A 22,786-nucleotide genomic window follows, 5' to 3' on the forward strand; every position below is an offset into this window, starting at 1 on the left:
TGCTTACTGAAAGAGAAATATCAACAATAAACCACAGATTTTAACAGTGGCTTCATGGTTTCTTTTTTCTTTTATTTGACTTTTGTGTAAAAAATATTCAGAGCTTTACTAAAACAAAATTCTACCTTTGCACATCACAACGATGGCATTTGTTCCCCGTCACTGTTCATAATGTTTGATTATACATGTAGTGGTGTGGATGAACTGAAAAATAATTTCACGGTTGTAATTAATAGAGGTGACCTGACCTATGATTGTCCTCATCAATTAATTAGACTATTTTTATCAGTTGGTTGATTCAGGTGTTTAGAAAATAATATTGGTGGTCACAATGTTCTGCTTTGTTGGCATAACTTTGCAAAAGTAAAGAAATGAAGCAAAGTCCTCCATTTCTAAGGATGCAACTGGGAAATGGTGCTATTTTCTTTAACATTTATACAATCAAAGATGGTAGTTACTGTATATGAGATAACAGAGTTAAGATGAAGTAGTTCTAAGATTTAATCTAACCTTCAAAAACACACTGAATAAATTTGAACTATAAGCATTTGACATGTTAAAATATTATTTAAAAATGTTGCTTCTGAAGATAACAACCAGACAAATGAACTCTAGTATTACAGCATAAAAAAAGAAAAGAAACCCGGCTAACCATGAAAAATTGTAATCATTATGATATTTAATATAATTAATATATTTAATAATTTCTGTTACGGTGGCTTAGTGGTTAGCACTGTTGCCTCACAGCAAGAAGGTCCCCGGTTCGAGTCCCAGGCCCGGCAGGGGCCTTTCTGTGTGGAGTTTGCATGTTCTCCCCGTGCTTGCGTGGGTTTTCTCCGGGTACTCCGGCTTCCTCCCACAGTCCAAAAACATGCATATTAGGTTAATTGATGATTCTAAATTGCCCGTAGGTGTGAGCGTGAGTGTGATTGTGAGCATGGTTTGTGTGTTTATATGTGGCCCTGCGATGGACTGGTGACCTGTCCAGGGTGTAACCCCTGCCTCTCACCTAAAATGAGCTGGGATAGGCTCCAGCAGACCCCCGTGACCCCGCAAGGGATAAAGCGGGTAAGATAATGAATGAATGAATGAATGAATGAATGAATTTCTGTTACTGGGAAAAAAAAAAGACTTATTTCATGTTATTATATCATTATTATATCATGATCATGATTCCGGACACTTATTTGTGTTCACAGTATTCTTCTTCCCAATCTCAGTAAATTACTAACCACCAATGTTTGTACAACATGTAAACCAAATTTGGAGATTTCAGAGGAAAAACAAAACCCAGACGAACACAAGAGATGGAGCTACTGTAGGACTAACGGGGAGCAAAGCATGGGATGTGAGTTAGAGGACTCCATTAAAATCCTTTGAAATATTAAGTAAATATACCTGTTTTCAAGAAAGTCTTTCATTTCTCTACTACACTGAAAGATCAAGTTTTTTCTGGATGTCCTCGCATGTGAAAATGGAGTCTGGACCAAGAGAAAAAAATCTGATGGCTCTTCAATTTAGTCTTCCTCATCGACATCCTCACTTTTCACCAGCACCCGTTTCTGCTCTTCCTTCAGTGTACAGCCACTCAACTTACTATTTTTTTCTAAAAATGGCCTCACCTGAAAAGTTGTTCTTTTGTTTTTTTTTTAAAAGGAGTATAACTATTTTTATCTATTCCTGCTGCTGATAAAGCAAAGACCCCAAAAGGAAAACTAAACAGTGTAATATTCTTAGATAAAAGAGACATAGATGCTGACTGATCCTGCAGAAAACGTACGCAACTGCAGAAGCACATTTGTGCAGACACAGACAAGGTGAACTGGATGGAATATTTATGATGCCCGAGCCTGAATTGTTCATGGATATTTTGAAACATCCTACAAAGCACCATTGTTGCATATTAGGATTCGTGTTGGATAGCTTTGGTCTCTCACCTATACCACCAAAAAATACATAAAGAAAATGAAAAACTTGAATGAATACACTTTATGTGCACACATATGTGTTTGTAAGCTGAACAAGCAAAGTAATAATTGTCAGAATACAAATAATCTCCCCAAAGAATGAGCATATCTTTCCAACAATCTGTATCCACGAGCTTTTCAGCACATTGCTGTTACTCCACGATGGATGTGCAGCCCTCCAATTCTGCTTTAAGAGCTTTTGCAGCCAAAGCAGAGTGATATTTCATTTCTTGAGTGCTTATGTTAATTATAAACCTGTTTCTCACTGCACTTGCCAAGAATTAAAATGAAATGCAACAATATGTATTGCATTGAAACAAACATGGAAGAGTGTGTGTTAAAGAACAGAGTCAAAATCCTTAATCAAAATAACATGGATTGGGGGTAGATATCAGGTGGACTGTGTCTGCAAGCTTTGATGGGAAAAGTCACCTGTTTTGTGGCTTATGAGACAGCTTTACATCAAGACTTTTGAGACTGGACTAACACCTGAAGCAATGCTTCTCTTTCAAGAACATGCTGTTCATAAACTGAGAATTAGTTGAAGCAGAATACAAATGTCCACATGTTCACACCCGTGTGGAAAAGATTCTGGACACAGTGTCTCACTCGTCGTGGCAGAGTCCTGACCACAGCGCACACACACAGTATGGGCCCATATTCTATTCAAAGAGCGTTTTCCCTTTCTGCATTCGCTGCAAATATTCATGTCCTCTTTCCCAGTTCATACAGTAGTTCTGGATTCTGGCCAGGTTTAAAAAAAAAAAAAAAAAAACATCTTCACGCTGCTTCTCTCCTGCAGTGCACATAACGTGATTCTCAGAAATCCCCTGGCACAGAAGGCCAATTAATATGCTCGTCGTTACTCAGATATTTATCACCACAGTAACACTTCCAGTTTATTACTGTGATGGTTTTTGTCTTTCCCGAGCGTGTCTCGGCTCCAGTCTCCAACTTGGCTGGATCTCTCCTCGGATACAGGTCCAGTAACAGCTGGTTGTCAGGGGTGACGACAGGAAAGAGAGAGTGAGCGTGACACGAAGAAGGATGGAGAGATTTACTTTACTGTGGTGTTAAAATGAAAACGGGTGGAAGGAATTATCTATTTATCTACCTGACTTCCTAAAAACCTTTCTGTCTTTCAATATTTTCTTCCTAAACACAAAAGGTTTCCATGCAAACTCAGCATAAATGTTTTGTAAATATTGGATTCAGCTTTTTCTTGTCTTTGACAAAAATACATTAAAAAATCCATCCATCAGCTCAATGAGCTTGTTTCCTTTGTGGCCCCAGAGGACTGAGACAGAAGTCTGTCTTTGCTGCAGTCTGGTGAGAAGTGGGGTACACCCTGGACAGGTCGCCAGACTATCAGCGCTTCGGTCTAACACAGATAGACAGAGAGCCGGTCACGCTCACATTGCGGTTAATTTAAAGTCACCAGTTAACCGACTGTGCACGTCTGTGGGCCAGGAGTGGAAACTGGTGTGTCAGATAAAACCCGCTACGGAGAACATGAAAGCTGCATACAGAACACCCATCAGCAAGTCAGAATTCAAAATGTGGTGGGGGTCAGTGGTGAATACAGCTTTTCACTGAAAAAGCAAGCACTAAGTCTGTAAGCTTTATTTTGTAGACCTGAACAGGTAAATTTAGTCCAAATCCACTTGTCAGCATGTCCAGTCCCTCTCAGGTAGATGCTAAATAGGGAGTAGAAATATTTCCTTGAGTATTTCAGTACATTACCTCTATCTATTCCTGCAGAAACAGTTACTTCATTTACTCAACCAATGCAAAAAAAAAGAAAAAGAGAGGCAGAAGAGGTTCCATTAGATCCCAGTGAATAGTAAGTGAGCATTGATGATGGGTGGGTGGATATACCCAAACCATGTCTACCAATTCACTGTACTGACATCTGTGCAGTTATTCATTAAATATAAATGCATTCCTGGATGATGTCATGTCTGTTGCTTTTGAAGCGGAGAGCTGAATGTGACAAAAAAAGCTGAATGTGACAAAAAAAAAGTGTTCTGAATTTGAAAGCACATATAATTGCTTAGCCTCCCTTTAACACATAAAACATTACATTCAAATGACTGACAAATCTTTGTTGCAGTGAACATAGACACTACAGCTACGGATTTGTGTCTACATTTCCAATCTGCAGAGCACATCTGTACAGGGCAGATGTTGTTTTTTTTTCCTTTTTTTTTTCCTTCAAGAAGCAAACTCTCACCTGCTTAACTCCATGCAGTTAAACAAATGTCACCCAAATGAAACAGTGGAATTATTACTGGCCTGGAGACAGAGGTCACATGAAACTTAGGTTGTGCAGAAAGTAGATGTACTTGTTTGCAGGAGCAAGTCATTGGTGTTTGGTCTTTTCATCTGATTTAACATCATAAAACATAAAATATCACCGGTGTCATGCTTTAATTCCTCTCCACATCGTGTACACACACTGTTGGTTCCAAGGCAGAAATCAGTTTTGCCCAACAGGACTGAAGGTTGAGATCAATGCTTAGATCTAAAATCAGCTCCAACAGGGGAAAGCAGTCAGTGGGATTGTACCTTTTCATGTGCATCTCTGGGAGTGCTCGCATATTTTGCAACAGAGCTATCCACTCATGCTTAACTATCACTGTGAAATGCAGCTGAGGCTGAAAAAAGAGTTAATCTTTTCTCTTCCTTTAAATGTCCTCTGCTCTAATTGGTGTAATATGTAGGTTTTTATCTTGAGCCAGTATTGTTTTTATATCACGCTTGTACGTATGTCTGCACAGATGACAGCATGTGCCAACTGGGTATGTGCACGAGACCGTGCCACTTCGATGCTGACTAGATCATGGAAGTATGTCCAGGCTGGGTATTTATGGATGGCAGTTGTGTTATAAAGGACATCTCAATGAGCCATATTATGAGAAGCCGCCAGGTTTGTGAACTTGGGCAAAGGCTGCGCCACAAATTGTGTTAATTTGTTCTCTCTGCAACCTTGGGGCTTTTCTGTTCTCTCTAATGACTAAGCAGAAGTAGACAAAGATGATAAAATAGCAGCTGTCCCTGATCAAATATTTTACGTCTGTAATGTGCTTTTGAGCTTTACTTGTGTTTTTTTAAATTCACAATACATCTGGAGCAGAAATTATCTCATGATTTGTCATTGACGTTGGTGAAGTTTGTTTTGCTATCATAAAAACTCCCACAATCAACCCACACATGCATTCTTGAAAAACAAAACCTAATCAGTCTCAGATACCCACTCCATCAAACAACAGCAGTGTTGAGCTGAGTGACATCTAGAGAGATGCTGCAATACAGCTTTTAAAATCAGCCTCTAAATCAGCCGCCGTCCATTCTAAACACACGGTATAATGGAAAATATTGATGTTTTTGGCAAATGTTGAATGTGCTGTCTCTGGGATTAATCACTGCATTGAAAACACTGCTCTCTCCTCATCTGTCAGTAAGCCTTGCCTTTGTGTCTTTAGTCTCTCCATTTGCCCAATTCAAGTGTCTCCCTAACTTGCCCAACCATATCATGAGATCAGAGGAGTCTGGTCATCTAAGTAATGGATTTCTTTTTGTTATTCCTCCTGGCTCCACCGCCCCTGCATTCAATGATGTATGCTCCATGCAACGGCACTGGACAGCACATCTCTCCGAGGCACAGGCACCTCTGCATAAGCACATCCGTCCAGAGCCAATCTCTGTTCGAGGCTGCTGCTGTTATGGTTGTTGTAATCCCCCGAGATCACACCATGAGCAGTTACAAGCCTCCGTTGGGGGGATAGGGACAAACACACCCTGTTGGTAGAGGTTAAACAATTGACCTTTTCTTTTCTTTTCATGGGCAGCAACTTAAATGTCTCTGGGATGTACCAGCAGCAAAGCAATAGGGGGCTTCTTTTTTTTTTTAAATTTGCATGGCTCTATGAAGCTTAAACAGGCCCAACATGTGTTTTCACAGTCTGCAACTGTTCAGTCTAATTATGCAGCAAATCATAGCTTCATTTCTGCCTCCAGGTTTCTACCACAACTTCCAGCCTGCTCAGTGTGATGTAGCACCACTCTCACACCCTTGGGCTCTTCCTGCTCTCCAACTTCAGTGAGCACCATTTCTGCAAAGTCCCTGGGAGCTTTTTTCCCCCCAACATTTCCTCAACATAAGCACTTGTAGCAACCCTGCTACATCGTCAAATGCAGCCTCTGGACTTTAATTGAAAAATTGGTACAAATCTGGAGTGTGGAATGACTATAAGTTATCCATGACACAAGAAATGGCATTTACATAAATTATCCCAAATGCCATGGACTTTAAGTCACTTTTCCATCGCTCATTTTCTTTTTCCCTTTTCTCTTCTACCTCCCTTTTGCAGCCGCTTTAGTGCCGCTGACATTCCCCAGACATCTGATGGATATCAGACCATGTCCTCCAGGAGACACATTCCATTATTATGTTGCCACAGCTCTCATCCACAAACCAATGTCCCTCCTAATCAATGACCATGCAGTGCAGCAGGCATACACAAGCATGACACACACAGCAAAACATTCAGTGAATAATCAAACAATTGTTGAACACAGAAGAGAATCAAATATATTAATTTATCTCTCTGTTTAGACACACTGCCAATTCCAGGACATCGGCACAAATCAATGTAGATAGAAATCCAATAGATCAGTGCCAGCTGTGCTGCATCTTACCTCTCTCTGTGGTGGTCCTCTTAAGCTGTTCTTGTTGAAGACCCTTGGTCTACACAGCCGTGCCCTCCTATATGGGCATGCATTTGTTTGGCAGATAAGAGCACTGCTGTCTGTCAGTGTGGAGAAGAGGAGGGATCAAGGATCAGCGAGTCCTCCCAGCCGGCAGCCCCATCTAGCGCATCTCCTTGTGTCTCCTACTTACTCAGGTCATTCCAGCCAGCCCCTCAGCAACCGCAGAGCCAGGGAGCGAGCGTTCAGGGGGGATGGGAGGTGCTTAGAAGACTGAAACAGAGATGGAACGCCGAACAGAGCAGCTCCTCCTCCTTCGTGTCTGACTGCAGCCAGTAGACATCTGGAGCCTCCGACCATCTCCCGTTTCCTCCCTGTGCATGTGTGTGAATGTGTGCATGTATGTGTGTTTGCACAATAGCGCCGGCTCCTCTCTGTGTGAAAACCAAGTATATTTCCTCTCTGTTATTGCTGCCAGTAGCTACGAGATGCTGAGGCAGTGTGAGAGAGGAGTAGAGGGAGGGAGATATGTGTGTACGTGTGAGTGGGAGCAGAGGAGGGACGGTAGATAGAGAGACAAGGAAAGATTTTTTTTTTCAATCCAGCTCCATCTATTGGTATTAATCAATCATGTATGCATAACATGGAGTTAACGACTCATTCAAAGCAGTACTTGTCGAAAAGAAAAGGAGAGAGACTGATACAGAAACATTTCACACAGATATGAAAAAAGTTTGGGAATTCTTGGTGATATTCCTCTGAATAACTATTTGAATATCAAAAGTAACTTTAAATTAAAGTTGGAATGTTATTCATCACTATTTTTACAGATGCAAAAAACAAAGTGAATAGTCCAAAAGCAATAGATTGGGCACCCATCGTCAGTCCTCGCCTCACACCTTTTGTGTGCATCCCTTCAGGTGTGTTGGGAATCATTGTCCTGTTCTAAAAATCTGATCTGGGATCTTCAGTCTGTGACTTGGACTGGAGTCAGACTAAACACACCTTAAGACTTAACTTGAACTTCAGGTTTGAGATTTGTTAACAATCTTAAGTGTTTCATTTTCCCACTGTGATCTCCTCTCTGTGGGAATGTCATTCCCTTCCCTATCATCAAACATAACCTTCCGCATGTGTGCGCCCTGACTGCAGACAACACTGACTACTGTGGCTAACCCCCTGCTGATGCTGCAGGGCCTTTACTGATAACATTTGGCTACAGCAACTGGATACACAGGACGAGTTAAAGAGCTGCCAACTGAAACATGTACAGATGCAGAATCAAAGATGCTGGATTGATTACTTCTTATGCTGTCCAACACCTCACAACCCATCCACACATGTGTAGCAAATGAAGATTAATTTCATTAGACTGGCGCTGAAAATGTTAAAGAGATGAATGATTGTGAGGTGTGACACGCTATTTCACATTTGAAATGGTTTTGTCATTACAATGACAGCAGAAAAGGCTGGTTAGCTTAATTATCCCTATACATCATAATGCATCTGCCGCCAGATGACATTAACCAAGAGAAAGACCAGATACCATTAACGTTGGCTGCAGACAGGTTAACCATTTATTATCTAAAATGTAACATTATAGGCTCATTAGGTCACTGTAACACTGGCTTCAGAGGGAAGAGGGATATGAAGAGATGTTATGAGTAAAGATAACATTATATGTGCTTTGGATTCTTCAGATATAGCAAGAAAACGTTCAAACTGGACCAGTACGTCATGTTTGGGACTTGGCTCACACTAAAGATATGGGACTATTTGGACAACTTGTGAGTATCTCTGATACAAACCATTTTCTTGACATACTTTGCCTTTGTAAAGACATCTTGTTGAATTTGTTTGTAATTAATTGAATCCATTCTTTCCTCAACCAAGGAGCTGTTGTCATTGCCAGTCACGGTTAAAGCATGATTGATATCCCCAATGTACTGCACATAACAGGCAGAAAGGTGCATTGTTTTGGTGTTTTGTTTTTTTACTTTCTTTGAATGTTCTCTGGGTACTCAAATTGCTCTAAGATTTGAGCAGACACGGTTGTTTGTCTTTTTTGTCTCTGTGTGGCCCTGTGACGGACTGGTGAACTGTTCAGTGTGTACCTCCCTTCTCACGCAAGAACAACTGGGATAGGCTATACTGTAGTCCCCCCTGCAACCCTAAATAGGATGAAGTGGGTATGAAAAATTAATGGATAAAGCTCGGGAGTAATGCAAGTTTAATGAAGACCATAAATTGACAGGTGTCACTCAAAATAAAGCAGTGCATCATGACCCAGCAAAATCTGCTTTAGGATATTTTTCGGAGTCAAACCGAGTTTGAATTTGTCGTTCTAGCAGTGTTACAACTACTTCTCTTACAGTTTCATTCTCCGCACAATAACTTGACCTATGTTTGGCCACCTTTGGCTCAAGATGTGAACAGTTAGTTTTTCAAAAGTTTTTATATTTCTGTACTTTGTCCTTTTTAACCTTTATTGCCCAAATATATTAACAGTTTTATATGTATTTATTTATTCATTAACCAAACAAATATAAATAATTTATTTAAAAAAAAAGGAATTTGTGTTTTTGCAGTCAAGCAGACGCCACCTCAGCTGCCTTCAGACAGTTAGCAATTTGAGGCGAATTTGTGTCAATTGTGAACAAGGCAGACCTGAAATATATATATATATATATATATATATATATATATATATATATATATATATATTGATGAGGCCCCCTGCAGACCCCCTGCGGGGACACGACGCCGCCCTGCGGACGGCTCCTGAACTCCCCCTCAGCTCATTGACATGCAATTCCAGTTGCCAAGGACCCCTGCCCCTGCAGACCCCCTGCGGGGACACGACGCCGCCCTGCGGACGGCTCCTGAACTCCCCCTCAGCTCATTGACATGCAATTCCAGTTGCCAAGGACCCCTGCCCCTGCAGACCCCCTGCGGGGACACGACGCCGCCCTGCGGACGGCTCCTAAACTCCCCCTCAGCTCATTGACATGCAATTCCAGTTGCTAAGGACCCCTGCCGGTACGACACCTTGCCGGCAACGCATTGTCTCCCTGCTGGGACAGGCACCAGCTTCCAGCCCCCCGCAAGGCCACGCCTCTGACTGTAACACTGACTTGTTTAATTCTGTTGTTTGTTCTTGTATAAAAAAGCTTGTTACGAACCATTTCGATGTCAGCCCACCGAACTAGACACTGTCTGTATCTGTCTGCTGAACGCCGGCTAGAATAAAATCTCTCATACCACAGCGGACTCTTGAACTGGACTTTGTAATATTCTTCAACAATTTGGTGCCGTTGACCCGGATGACAATAGACCTTCGATGGAAACTCCTGTTCCAGAACAACGGCGCAATCAGCGACTCTATCTAAAATTTTAGAGGTTAAGGGATCCACTTACAAAATCCCAAATTATTGTTGCTGAGTTGTTGTCGAAAGTCTGTGAATTGGAGTGCCGGAGAATGGTTGACGTCATCCTGAGATTTTAGGTAAGTCCGCTGTGTGGTTGTGAAGGTTATATTTTTTATTATTATTTTGTGTTATTGGGAAGGTTATTGTAGAGATGTTTTAGGAATGCTGACAATTTCATAACACTTGAATTTGATTGTGTTGTGAGAATGTTCTGCTTCTCCTGCCTTAAGAATCTGACTCGCTCTTCTAAAAAAAAAGGTTTAATATCTCGGATAACATTAAAGAGAGAAATGGCGCCATGGTTGGTCTGAGTACCAATAAAAAGATAGTCCAGGGGGACTATTCTTATGCATGCAGGACGTGGGGTCCGTAAGTGTTGGAACACTGATATATTTGTGAGAAATAGACATACTGTATGTAGAGAAACTGTTTTATTTTATAAGTCGGGATGACACGCTCTCCCAAAATGAGGTATATTTCATTTCTGCAAGAATCGACTTGCTCTTCTTGCACCAACAGGAATGATTTGTATGCTCTGTCAAGTGAAGTTTTTCAGTTCTTTAAATACATGTATGGTAATCACGGTACCGATAGTTTTATTTGTTAGTTTTGTTTGTTACTCAGTTAGTATTAAATATTGTTAAAATAACTAAAAAGCACTTCAAACTCCCTCAGATTTTTGGAGGGATGAAGGTAGACGCCGTAATGCAGAATCTCAAATAGCTTCGCTTACTGATCAAAATAAAAAGCTGATGGCTAGAAGGATTTAAAAACACAACGCAGACGAAAAAGAAATTAGAGAACCAGTTAAATGATAAAATCAAAACCTTTATCCGGTGAAACTGATTAAAGAATCAAATGACGATGACACTTCTGATGACGACTGGATTTTACAAAAATCCAAGATCTGTTGCCTACAAAATTTGGAGCCAAATAATGGTAAGAGATTTTAAATTAATAAACAAAATGGCTAGAGGAAACAGCGGTTAAACTAACTTTGCCACATGATTTGAAAAGTAAAGTACTTGATGCGCAAAGTACTTGATGCTTGTAGAATTCCCTTTTAATCCCACAGCTGTTGCCAAAATCACACCAGAGCAAGCTCAGACTTTTTTTCACAGTATTTATTGCCTTAACAGTTCAAAGGGAAAATTGATAATCCCAGGGAACTTTATGCTAAAACAATTTTGACAGCAAAAGAGAATTGTGGTCTGTCACGAGATCAGATTGATGGATTCCCTCCAGGGTACATGCAAAATATATATTTGCTAATTGCCCTCCACAAAGGGTAGGCCTGGATAACGCAAAAAAAAAAAAAAAAAAAAAAAGAATCTGAAATGTATGAAAATACTAATGTCTTTTCGTGTTTCCTACACAGGTTGAGCGCTGAGAGGAGGCGCAGAGGAAACAGCCAATGATCGGCTCCCATTGTGGTGAGCCAAATCAGAGCATCCCAATTTACATAATCTTATCCTGCCTATGGTACCTTCATAATTTAATTGCATGGAAATCTGTCTGTGGCCTACTATAACGTCTCTGAATGCATGTATAACTAATCTCTAACTAGAGGTGTCAAGTAACGAAGTACAAATACCTCATTACCTTACTTAAGTAGAACTTTTGGTTGTGTATGCTTCACTGGAGTAATTATTTTTCAGACGGTTTTTACTTTTACTCCTTACATTTTCACGCAATTATCTTTACTTTTTACTCCTTACGTTTTAAAAACAGCCTTACTCTATTTCATTTCGGCCTTTAAAAAAAACTATCCAGTTAAATTGTGCCATCCGGATAGAGTGAATTTGGTTGTGGTTGGATGAGAAGTATAAACATATTTGGTTTGTACGTGTCTGGTCTCTGAAACACATGTTAATGCTCAATAATGCACATATATGGTTCTTTAATATATTTGCATTATACTAAGATGCATTCATTTTCAATGGCTTTTAGCCTTAATGGTTTTTCCCCGCTTATATTACTTTTACTTTTATACTTTAAGTACTTTTGAAACCAGTACTTTATACTTTTACTTGAGAAAAAAATAAATAAATAAAAATAAAAAATAAATAAATTTTGAGTTGATACTTCAACTTCTACAGGAGTATTTTTGAACTCTAATATCTATACTTCTACCTGAGTAATGAATGAGAATACTTTTGACACCTCTGTCTTTAACACTCGTCCTGACCTTTCCTGTTTTCCTCACTGACGGCTCTGCTTATAAAAATGGAATACCATACGCAGGTTATACAATTTGTGATAATTCTTAATTGTTGAAAGCGCCCTCCTCCTCCAGCTCCACCCAAGTAGATGAAACTATATACTGATCAAAAGGTAAAACTGTTACAATCTATACAGATTCCAGATATGCTTTTGGTTGTGTATATTGTATTTTATAGATTTTATATATTGTGGGCGAACCAAGGATTTATTTCATCCTCGGAGATAAATGTGGTTAATTGATTGGTGAACTGTTACAAGCCTGTCAACTACCTTCATCTATTGCTTTGTTAAATGTGAAGCCCACACCCAGTCCAACCCTGTTTTCACTAGGCAATGCTTCAGCTGACCATGCAGCAAAAGAAACTGCCAAATTTGGCTTACCTGTCTATGTAAAACTTTGCCCTTCTATACCCGCTAACGACCTGGTTTCTCCTAATGATGTAGCTCTCCTACAAGAAGACTACTGAGGTGAAAAAAAAAAAAAACGGATTGTAGCATTCCCATGGTTGTAAAAATGTAAATAATTTGTGGGTCAGCAACGACGGCCGCGTTGTGAAACCCACATCCTTGTACGCGTAAATAGCTGATCACAGTTAGCAATCACAGATGAGAAAAAGGGGGAATGTGTCAGATAGTGTTGAAAGACTGATAAGCTCCAAGATTTGCATCCTATAAAAATATTGCAAACATTATCAACACTTCCCCCCACCGTGATTTTTTTTTGAAGCTCTGCAAATAGACATTATGTGAGGGATATGAAATTATTCTTGTATGAAAATGTTCATGTATGAAAATGTTTTTGTATGTGCAGAGAATTTTAAACTGGACTTAAATGGACAATGTTGACACCTGTTAACACCCATTAGGAAGCACAAAACTCACGCCTCATGAAAGGATTATGGGTAGACCTATGACCATACAAAGCAATTCAGTTCTGTATATATGAAGAAGATGGACTTCCATGCCATGGATGAATCCATGATATCATTCTGTTGTACTCTAAACTTCTGCTGTTCAGTCAATCCACAGAAAAGTAAAAGCTGTCCAGTCTCTTCTTAGTGGCAAACCATGCCACAACCCGGAGACTGGGTTTGTGTCGGAGAGGGCCTTGGTGGTCCAGGGCTCAGCACGTCCTGCACCACCGACACTCAAGGGTGGGGGGCGCTGGCCTGGTTCCACGCGTCCCACTGCGGGAGCACAGCTCCTCGACCATGCACCGGAGACCGGCCGATTCCTTCTTCTTTCTGTGGTAAAGGGAAAGCCCAGCTCCAACACCCAGGACCTCCACGACTGGTGGAGGAGCGGAGGAGCGGAGGAGCAGAGGAGCAGCACAGGCCCCGCAGACCCCCACAAGCGAGACAATTATGGTGTAGCATCGAGATGTGACTCCACATACTCTCCTTCTGAAGAACCGCTTGTTAAGCCTAAAACAAGCCAAAAAACCACTGCCCGATTCCATTGAGGATTCGGCAAGGACCGCAACGGGGGGCATGCCGATGCTCTCACGGGAGATGGCTGCTCTAGGGATGATGGCCTTGCGGAATCGTGCTACATTGGACTACTTACTAGCTTCTCAAGGGGAACTTGTACTGTCATTAAAACTGAATGCTGTACCTTTATACCTAACCACAATGCCACCATCCAAGAAATAACAGATCACTTGAAAAACATCGCTAACACATTACATACACCTGTCACGACTATTTTGTTTGGTTGGTTTAGAGAACAGTTAGGACACGTTGGTTACTTGATATTTGAATTTGCTTTATTGGGGCTTGTACTCCTAATTGTTATTTGGCTTCTGATTACATGTCTAAGGTTCACTTGCAAAATATGTATGGCTCAAACTACTACTAAAATCATGTACTCCACTGTAATTCCACCTCTACCGCCAGTGGAGGAGGAAAATTCAGACTTTCTGTTCAAAATTGAGATTGACTGTACTTAAAAAAAAATAAATAAATAAAAAAATTGTGAATTGATGAGGCCCCCTGCAGACCCCCTGCGGGGACACGACGCCGCCCTGCGGACGGCTCCTGAACTCCCCCTCAGCTCATTGACATGCAATTCCAGTTGCCAAGGACCCCTGCCCCTGCAGACCCCCTGCGGGGACACGACGCCGCCCTGCGGACGGCTCCTAAACTCCCCCTCAGCTCATTGACATGCAATTCCAGTTGCTAAGGACCCCTGCCGGTACGACACCTTGCCGGCAACGCATTGTCTCCCTGCTGGGACAGGCACCAGCTTCCAGCCCCCCGCAAGGCCACGCCTCTGACTGTAACACTGACTTGTTTAATTCTGTTGTTTGTTCTTGTATAAAAAAGCTTGTTACGAACCATTTCGATGTCAGCCCACCGAACTAGACACTGTCTGTATCTGTCTGCTGAACGCCGGCTAGAATAAAATCTCTCATACCACAGCGGACTCTTGAACTGGACTTTGTAATATTCTTCAACAATATATATACATATATATATATATATACACTTATTAACATGATTTAAAATGCCTTTGGGAAACATTTTGAAGCAGGAATCTTTAAGTAAACATACAAAGTTAAAAAAGCACACCCAGACAAAGAAAAACAGTAGCACCTAAAGAGCGGCTGAAAATCTCCTCAGGCTCTCAGTATATCAAGCAGCCTGCAGAATCTACAGCCTCAACGAGCTACCTGCCTCTCTGAATGCTCAGGGGAGTAAAATATAACACCTCCATGCTTCAGAGAGGAAAGAGGAGGCGAGGTGAAGAGAGAAAAGTAGAGGTGAAGAGGCCTTTTTGACCTTTACTTATAGTCTAATTGGAAGAAAAAAAGAAACACTTTAACACACCAGCCACAAACACAAAATGACTGAATATATACATAATTATAGCTCCACCCTTCCTCTGCACAGTCTGTTTGCTATATTAGTATATTTACAGAAATTGCCTCATGATAGACAGAAAATTGCCATCTCCCTCCAATAGAAACAGTTGGACAATAGGACGTCTCATGTCCTATTGTCCTATTTTCATAATCTTTTCCCAGCCAGCTGACTGCTTTCTCAATAAAGAATGTGAAGTTAATTTCTGGGTTTCTTTAGAGGCCTTGTTGTTTCCCTTATGCAAGCAGAAACTCTGCAGTGTGACTCAAAGTGACCATATTATGTTTAATTCTCAGCCATCTAATTTTATTATCTGATACCTCCAGAGTACCTTTGCATCCAGCAAAACTCCCAAATCCTGTAATTATTTCTGAACAATGATGTCTTGTGACTATTTGGAAGCTGGTGGGCAGAACTAAATGGCTTATGAACACTGTCGAAGAGGAATGAGATTGGCTCGCCACAAAATACAAAATGAACTTCATGAAGCATTTATTACATCTGCAAATCATAAAGACCGTCAATCCCTTGAATATTTAGTCCTGTCAAATGCATTTCTATATAAACCTACAAGAGCACCACATCCAGATCCTAATTTTTCTTTGACAGGTTAAAGAAGCTTTTAATCAAAAACATGTTGCCCACACATGTACTGTATGAAGTGAGAATACTGCCATAATCTGAAACTGAAAGGAAAAGCTTTGAAAGCTTGAAAATCAATGTTTGAAAAATTTAAAACCTGAAATAAAGTGTTGAAAGTCTGAAAAAAAGTTTTGAATCCATGCAAGCATAATTTTGTACATGTATTTTTATTTTCCGTAAGTGCAATGTTTATATTACATAGATTACAGCAAGGGTGCATCAAGAGGTTTGCTTGATGCACCCTCGCTGTTTTTCAAGCTTCCATTTTCAGAGTTTCAAATATGGCACTGTTCTCCCCAGGGGTGGGTTAAAAATATTGATATAGATATTTTATCGATATACATGTGTAGGAACGATTATCGATACATAAAGCCAAGTATCGATAAAAAAAAAAAAAAGGTTTACTTTTTTTATCCCGATTTTTTCCCCATTTTATCACCCAGTGCTCATACCTAAGTCAGTCCTGGGCAACATTGCTCCCTCTACCAACCCTGGGAGGCCCTACACTGAGCTCAAGTTTCCTCCTTACTTGAGGAGTGAGCAGGCTGCTTCTTTTCACCAGACAGGGTGGGGTTTCTCTGGGCGGACGTAGCGCGTGGAAGGATCACGTAATTCCGGCCAGATTTTTTTTTTTTTTGAGAATCCCTTCCATTGCCAAAGCAAAATTGGTGTTGTATCTAGAATATCGATATCGAATCGTAGTGTATCGGAATGGTATCGTATCAGGAGGTCAGTGATGTTTGCAAAAGAAAAAATTGAAACCTTGTAATATGAGATTTGGAAGTTGAGGTGAAGGAGAGACAGGCGCTGACACCATGGCTGAGAGAACGGTGAGCAATTTTGACCACCTTACCACTGCCGTTATTTAAGCAATATCACAAGAGAGGGAGTGCTGTTGTTGCTGAATATCAGCACTACGACCGCATCACACCAGTGCTGAAATTCAGCAACAACAGCACTCCCTCTCGTGTGATATTGCTTAAATAACGGCAGATTATGGCAGTATTCTCACCTCATACGCATGTAAATTCAGGGATTCAGTAGGCTTGAATACTATGGACAATGGTAACTATTTCTCCTCTTTTGGGTTTTTGTAATCTCCTTTACAAAAACCCTTTCAACAATTTTGTAAACTTCAAAATGAGCTTTGGTTATAAGTAACCTTTGATATTTTTATTTTCGAAAGCATTGTATGATCATTTCTCTAAAAGCTCAGGTACTTCAGTCCAAACAGGCTTTGAAGACTTCGTACATGCTATTTAGCAAGATATTAAAATTAAAAGGTAATTAATGTGAATGTGAATGGTGACCTGGTTATCTGACCAGAGGGCGCCCCCTTGTCAGATGGAGCAGGCTCTAGTAAAAGGGATGAGGGAGAAGTGGTGATGGATGGATGGATGGATGGATGGATGGATGGATGGATGGATGGATGGATGGATGGATGGATGGATGGATGGATGGATGGATGGATGGATGGATGGATGGATGGATGGATGGATGGATGGATGGATGGATGGATGGATGGATGGATGTTATCTACATGACTGTCTTTGCATTTCTGTTTGCTGAAGGGTTAGCAGTATAGTTCCAATCACCAGTTGCTGGCATAGGTGAGTTTCTCTTTACCTTTTCAAATTTACCAACTTTACTTAAACAATTTTGTTCATTCAGCTCCAAAATTGTAGACTTAAACATTTATACAAATCAAATATACATCTACTGTATAATGGAGGCCTGTCCAGTCTGGCTTCTGTATTCTTGTACTTCTTAATGATAAATATCTAAAACATTTTCATATCTCTCCGAGCTGTAATGTTTTCCATGCCTCTTTCTATTTACTAGTTTTTACCTGCAAGATTTTCATACAGAGTAAAAAAAAAAAAAGAGACAGGATGACAAGCAATTTTCATGAGGAAACCATCCTTACTGATTTATTCATGACAATTTCTTTTTTCTTTCCTAGATTTAGCAGGGGCTTCTCCTCTCTTTTTATTCCTTTTATTAGTGAATATCTTTTTAAGTTGAACTCTTTTCTGTCTGTTGGGCTGCTCATATTATACTCTCCCTCTAACTTTTATTAGAAAATTTATAAATCTGTCAGTATCAGGAAAAAACTAATCAGTTTCTGCACTTTGTGTGCCAGAAACCTCTTTAATCTCTTCTACGGAATAACACGAGGGAATAGTATGGGATAATTTTTTTGCCAGTAGGAATTGAATTTTAATTCTTAATATATGAATGTGAATCATTCTATTTGAAGCTGAATTGATTGATTTGAATAATTGCTTTTAAAATCTGAATCTGAATGGAATCTGAATGTGCATCACTATAAAATCAAAACAGTATTTCATTCTCTAATTCATTCACACTTTTCAGTTTCACTTTTCTTCATAGTTCAAAAGTTCAGTTTTTCTATTAAATTTATGCCACAGATCTGCCTGCTCGCTTCAGGCAAAACTAGTCGAACGAAGATGGAAAGAGGTCGATTTTACGACAGTAAAGTGCTTTACGTTGTCCATACCTGGCGTAAACACCTGGTTGAATGATGTCCAGCAACCAACGGCCCAACACTCATGTTTGTAAATAAATAACTAAAAGAAATCACAACATGTATGACAGGAAGAGTAATGTATATATTAAAAAGACAGCTGTAAACACCTGTTGGACAGATATTCGCAGATTCCCACTTCTGCAGTCAATAACTCCTAAATAAAGAGATGTAAAAGCATGAATGTTGCCTCCGTCCAACCACTAAGACACAGACAGTAAGCTACAATCCAACTGCACAAAAGACATTAATGTCAATATGCAACTGGCTGTATGGCGCTAACTTATTGACCGTCTACAAATTGTGATCCGCAAATAAAAAATATTCAATAACTTCACTATCACCAACTGTTGTGTCACCAAAATGTTGACAGTGGTCTCCTACTGATGATACTACAGCAGTCAGATGGCAGGCAGGTGCTCTAGGATGAATTATAGCACATTTTATTATCAACATTCAATAACTTCACTGTCACCTACTGTGGTGTCACCAAAATAAAAGCAGGCAGACATGTTCTGTTGAGGAATCGAAAGACCAATGTGTACATGTACCTTGGTGGTTACTGCCGCTTTCCAGTGATAAGATTCCTTAGCAATTTTGGTGACACTACAATTGGTGATAGTTAATTCAAATCAATCAATTCAGCTTCAAATAGAATATATCTGAATGTGAATCATTCAGATATAAATAACTCAAATTCACTTCCCACTGTCACAACATTTATTTCATAGAGAGACGTGTCGGGACAGCGAGACAGTGTTATCATCCACCACCTGATTTTTACAGGTGGAACAGGGATGCAGGATCACTTGCCCTCACTAACTCAGTCCCTCTTGCTTTAAATAAAGAAAAAACAATTATGTGGGGTTTTTTTGTTGTTTTTGTTAGCTTCAGTTTCTTCAGATATTAATAGTGTTAGCCCAGTTGTTCTACCGATGTCTGTTTGCTGCATGAAGGGCACCGCTGGACGCAACACCTCAGGACGACTGGCATGCTGACATAGTGAACAAGACAGCTGATCTTGTTCTTAGTGGGAAACGGTGTTGCCCACCTTGTCAAATAACTGAAGTACAAAGAGTGGGTGAAAAAGAGTGAAAGAATAGTAAATGGACAGCATTTAACAAACACATTCATTGATCTTCTTACTTTTTGCAGTGCCTTTACCCACACAGACACAGAAACACATAGATCCCAGGTTTATAATCCAATTGAAGTTCAACTCTTTCCAAGCATCATGTTTCTATCACACTGGCAATTACAGCCATGCACTTTATTACGTACACATGGTATATCCGATAAAGCGGCTGGTGGGGATGTGTTACCATAAAAGCACATATAGCCACCTCTTCTTTTACTAACTGACGGAGTGCAAGTTTGACTCTTTCTACAAAGAGCAGTTTGTGATGGGAGCTTTTAATACAGTTCCAAAGTTATATCTGGGATTGTTTATGACAAGACCAGAGCATTAGTTATTAAAGTTGCCACAGACTTGTGGTTCCCTTCCCTTGTTAATTCTTGGCTAATTAGCAGGTCTTGCTGAGTTCCTTGAGGTTGCAGAGGTCGTATAGATAACGAAATGCTTTTAAAGGAGCATGAGGCAGGATGGAGGCAGGATTTATGAAAATAATTCGTATACATTTTAAGTTTTCTAGTAATAATGTCAGATGAAGCGTTCCAAACCAAAAAGAATGAGCCCTGTAGCGTATCTCTCCGTTGCCTTGAACAGGCTGTGTGCTGCAAAATGTGCTGCAATTCGGAGTCCGAATTTCCCGCGCTGTCCTGCGGATGCGACGTCACATGACGCTGCATGCGCGTTCTCCCCGTTCTCCCGTGCCGGCTTCGCTGTCGGCTGCAGAACCCCGACGGCCGTCGTGGCGAAGGGTGGCGCTAGAGAGTCTCATTTCTTAAAAGGAGCCTCATGCTCCTTTAACTGCAATACCGCCCACACTGGAATGCACTGACTTCAAAGTTCAAAACATCTCTTTTTCTCCCTATTCATAATACTGTATATAAATAAATACAATAAATTAGCCTTTCTAATGCAATACTAAGTCAGTGTACTCCTCCCACAGGTCATTGCGCTTTTATAAATTCACTCCCTCTGATACTTGTGCTGGCTGTCCTTAAAAAATACGACCTGGACATCATTTATAAACCATGTCTGTCTTATCTAGTTACCATTTCCCTGTAGCTTTATAAAATCCAATGTTTGTCATAGTGTTTGCTGGGGAAACACCGTGTCTTTATGTCATTTGCACTCTGTCGCGTCACAGATCTCAGTAATAGTTGAAGCAGCACATTCAGACCAAATCTTCTTTTCTGTTTGACTAGTTTGACACAATCTGATATAGTTGCTGCAACTTTTTTATTCTTTTATTTAATTACGCTGAGGCCATACTAACAGCATTTTTGTATGGTAAGTTTGTTATGATCTTGGTTGTACGTTGCTACTTCATTAATGGTAAGTCATCCAGGATGAAGGATTTTATATCCCTCTGTATCCAAAGACACTTGAGAAATGGACTAAGAAAGACGGAGACGAAACGAAAACCCACCATCCAACTGACAGCTGTCCCAAACAAAAAAATAAAAGAGAAAGAAAGAAACTGTTGCTATATCTGGGTATCTGACTGCAGTCCAACTGATTAAAAGTTCTACACATATCGGTGTCATTCACCTCTCTCTCTTCTCCAAACCCAAACTTTATTGCTTGTTAAGTAAACATTTCATAACGACAAGTTTATCATTTCGTAGGAGTATTATTTATGAAATGGGAGTGTTTACCAAAGGATGACGTGTCAACAACAAGATCAGGTGAACAGAACCACAGATTAGTTTAAAATAACAGAGAAATAGTTAAAGTGTGTGATTAAAACTAACAATGGAACATTAATATTGTTTTGTGACAACCGTTTCGATTATTTAGATAAGCAAGTATAGACGCATTTGTTACATATTACTTATTCTATGTGCCAATTAATTAATTTTGGAGCACAAAAAGAACCTTATTTGTTGGCATAGCTGATACAGAGACCCGAGTCCATGAATAACAGGGAACAAACAATTTGAAAAGTTTGAGTACAAGAGTGTAATACATCGCAAATGTCATTAAGCAACCACCCACTTACCAGTTACAGCTCCTTCAACCCCGCACACTTTCTCACAGAAACACCAGCATGCAATGCAGTGCCCGGATGAATAAACATGAAGGTATTCCCACCAAAAAGTAAAGAAAGATGGCCTGGTCATTTGATTGGAAGGAAAAAATACTGGGAGACAGAAAAGAAGATGGGACAACCTAGAGGGTAAATGTTGAGGCTCAGTTTTACTGACAGGTGTCCCGTTTTGGTCTTGTAGCTTTTCTGTCCGTCTATACTCTGACTGCCTCAACAGTTGAAGAAAGAAGCAGGAAGGGACTCGAATATCTGGAGATAAGAGGAGAGGCCTTTGAAACTGACAGTGAGAGTTAGCGAGAGAAAATGAGAAAAGCGGGGACATTTACACACCTCACTAAACAACTTGCTCAGCTTTACTTTTTCCTCCATGTGATATACCACAAGTATTGTCATCACTTTAAATATTATAAAACACACACAAGGCCCTGACAATATAACCTTTTTTTCCTTTTGGAAAAAACAAAACAACAAAAAACAGGTATGCAGCGCTAAAAGGAAAATAGCTAGTTTGATCATTTAGCCAGTAATAATATCAAAACGTGAGATCTTTCTTACACATCATCCTAAAAGGTCTGGTCTTTGCCCCTTGCACTTATGCAGTTTATGCTAATTTCTCTAAAGGCTTTATCCTTGCCAGTTCTGCTCATATACAGGTATGTGCAGTTTCTTCCTCACGGGGATGAACTTAGCGTGACGCAAATATGAAGATCCTGTGATGAAAATGTGAGTTTTTAAGACAGCATGAAAATGCATTCTTCTGAAATCTACTGCAGTGGAGGATTACTTTCTTTAAAGTTTGGGACTTTATTTAAAAGAATTGGGATAACATAAAATCTCTTACCAGAGTTGTACAACTCTTTCTTCTGAGTTTCAGAAAGTGCACGTCAAATGAATCATTGGGATGTACCCTTTTTTATCACACGGCTGCGCTTGTTATAACCAGTGGAGGACACTGACAGCTTGTTTGGTCTGCAGACAGCCGTGCCTCCAGAATTATGTGACCAGACTAAAAAAACATCAGTGCCGTCACTCTACAATATGAGCTTTCTGTCATTAACGCACCGACTTTCCCTGATATCAGTCCTTGACCAATCAAAACCTGTAAACATAGTCTGCATTTTATGTTTGATTAATCAACTTCAAATCATGGGAAAGACTTAAAACATGAAAGGGAAGAAATGGATTTAAGGAACCTGATTAACATGTGTTTGAAATTTCTTCAATACTCCAA

The 22,786-nt window shown here is 40.1% G+C and overlaps 1 protein-coding gene across 2 annotated transcripts in view; it reads right to left on the reverse strand.

The window, feature by feature from the left end:
- The window catches only part of frmpd3 (FERM and PDZ domain containing 3), a 125,420-nt gene extending 118,578 nt beyond the window's left edge, over window positions 1-6,842 (reverse strand). For both annotated transcript variants that reach the window (XM_061725083.1, XM_061725082.1), the window contains exon 1: window positions 6,669-6,842. The gene's annotated coding sequence lies outside the window, so the exon portion shown is untranslated. The remainder of the gene's footprint in view (window positions 1-6,668) is intronic.
- Between the last annotated feature and the right edge of the window lie 15,944 nt (window positions 6,843-22,786).

The sequence above is a fragment of the Cololabis saira genome, chromosome 7 (assembly GCF_033807715.1).
Source record: "Cololabis saira isolate AMF1-May2022 chromosome 7, fColSai1.1, whole genome shotgun sequence".
Taxonomy (NCBI): Eukaryota; Metazoa; Chordata; class Actinopteri; order Beloniformes; family Belonidae; genus Cololabis; species Cololabis saira.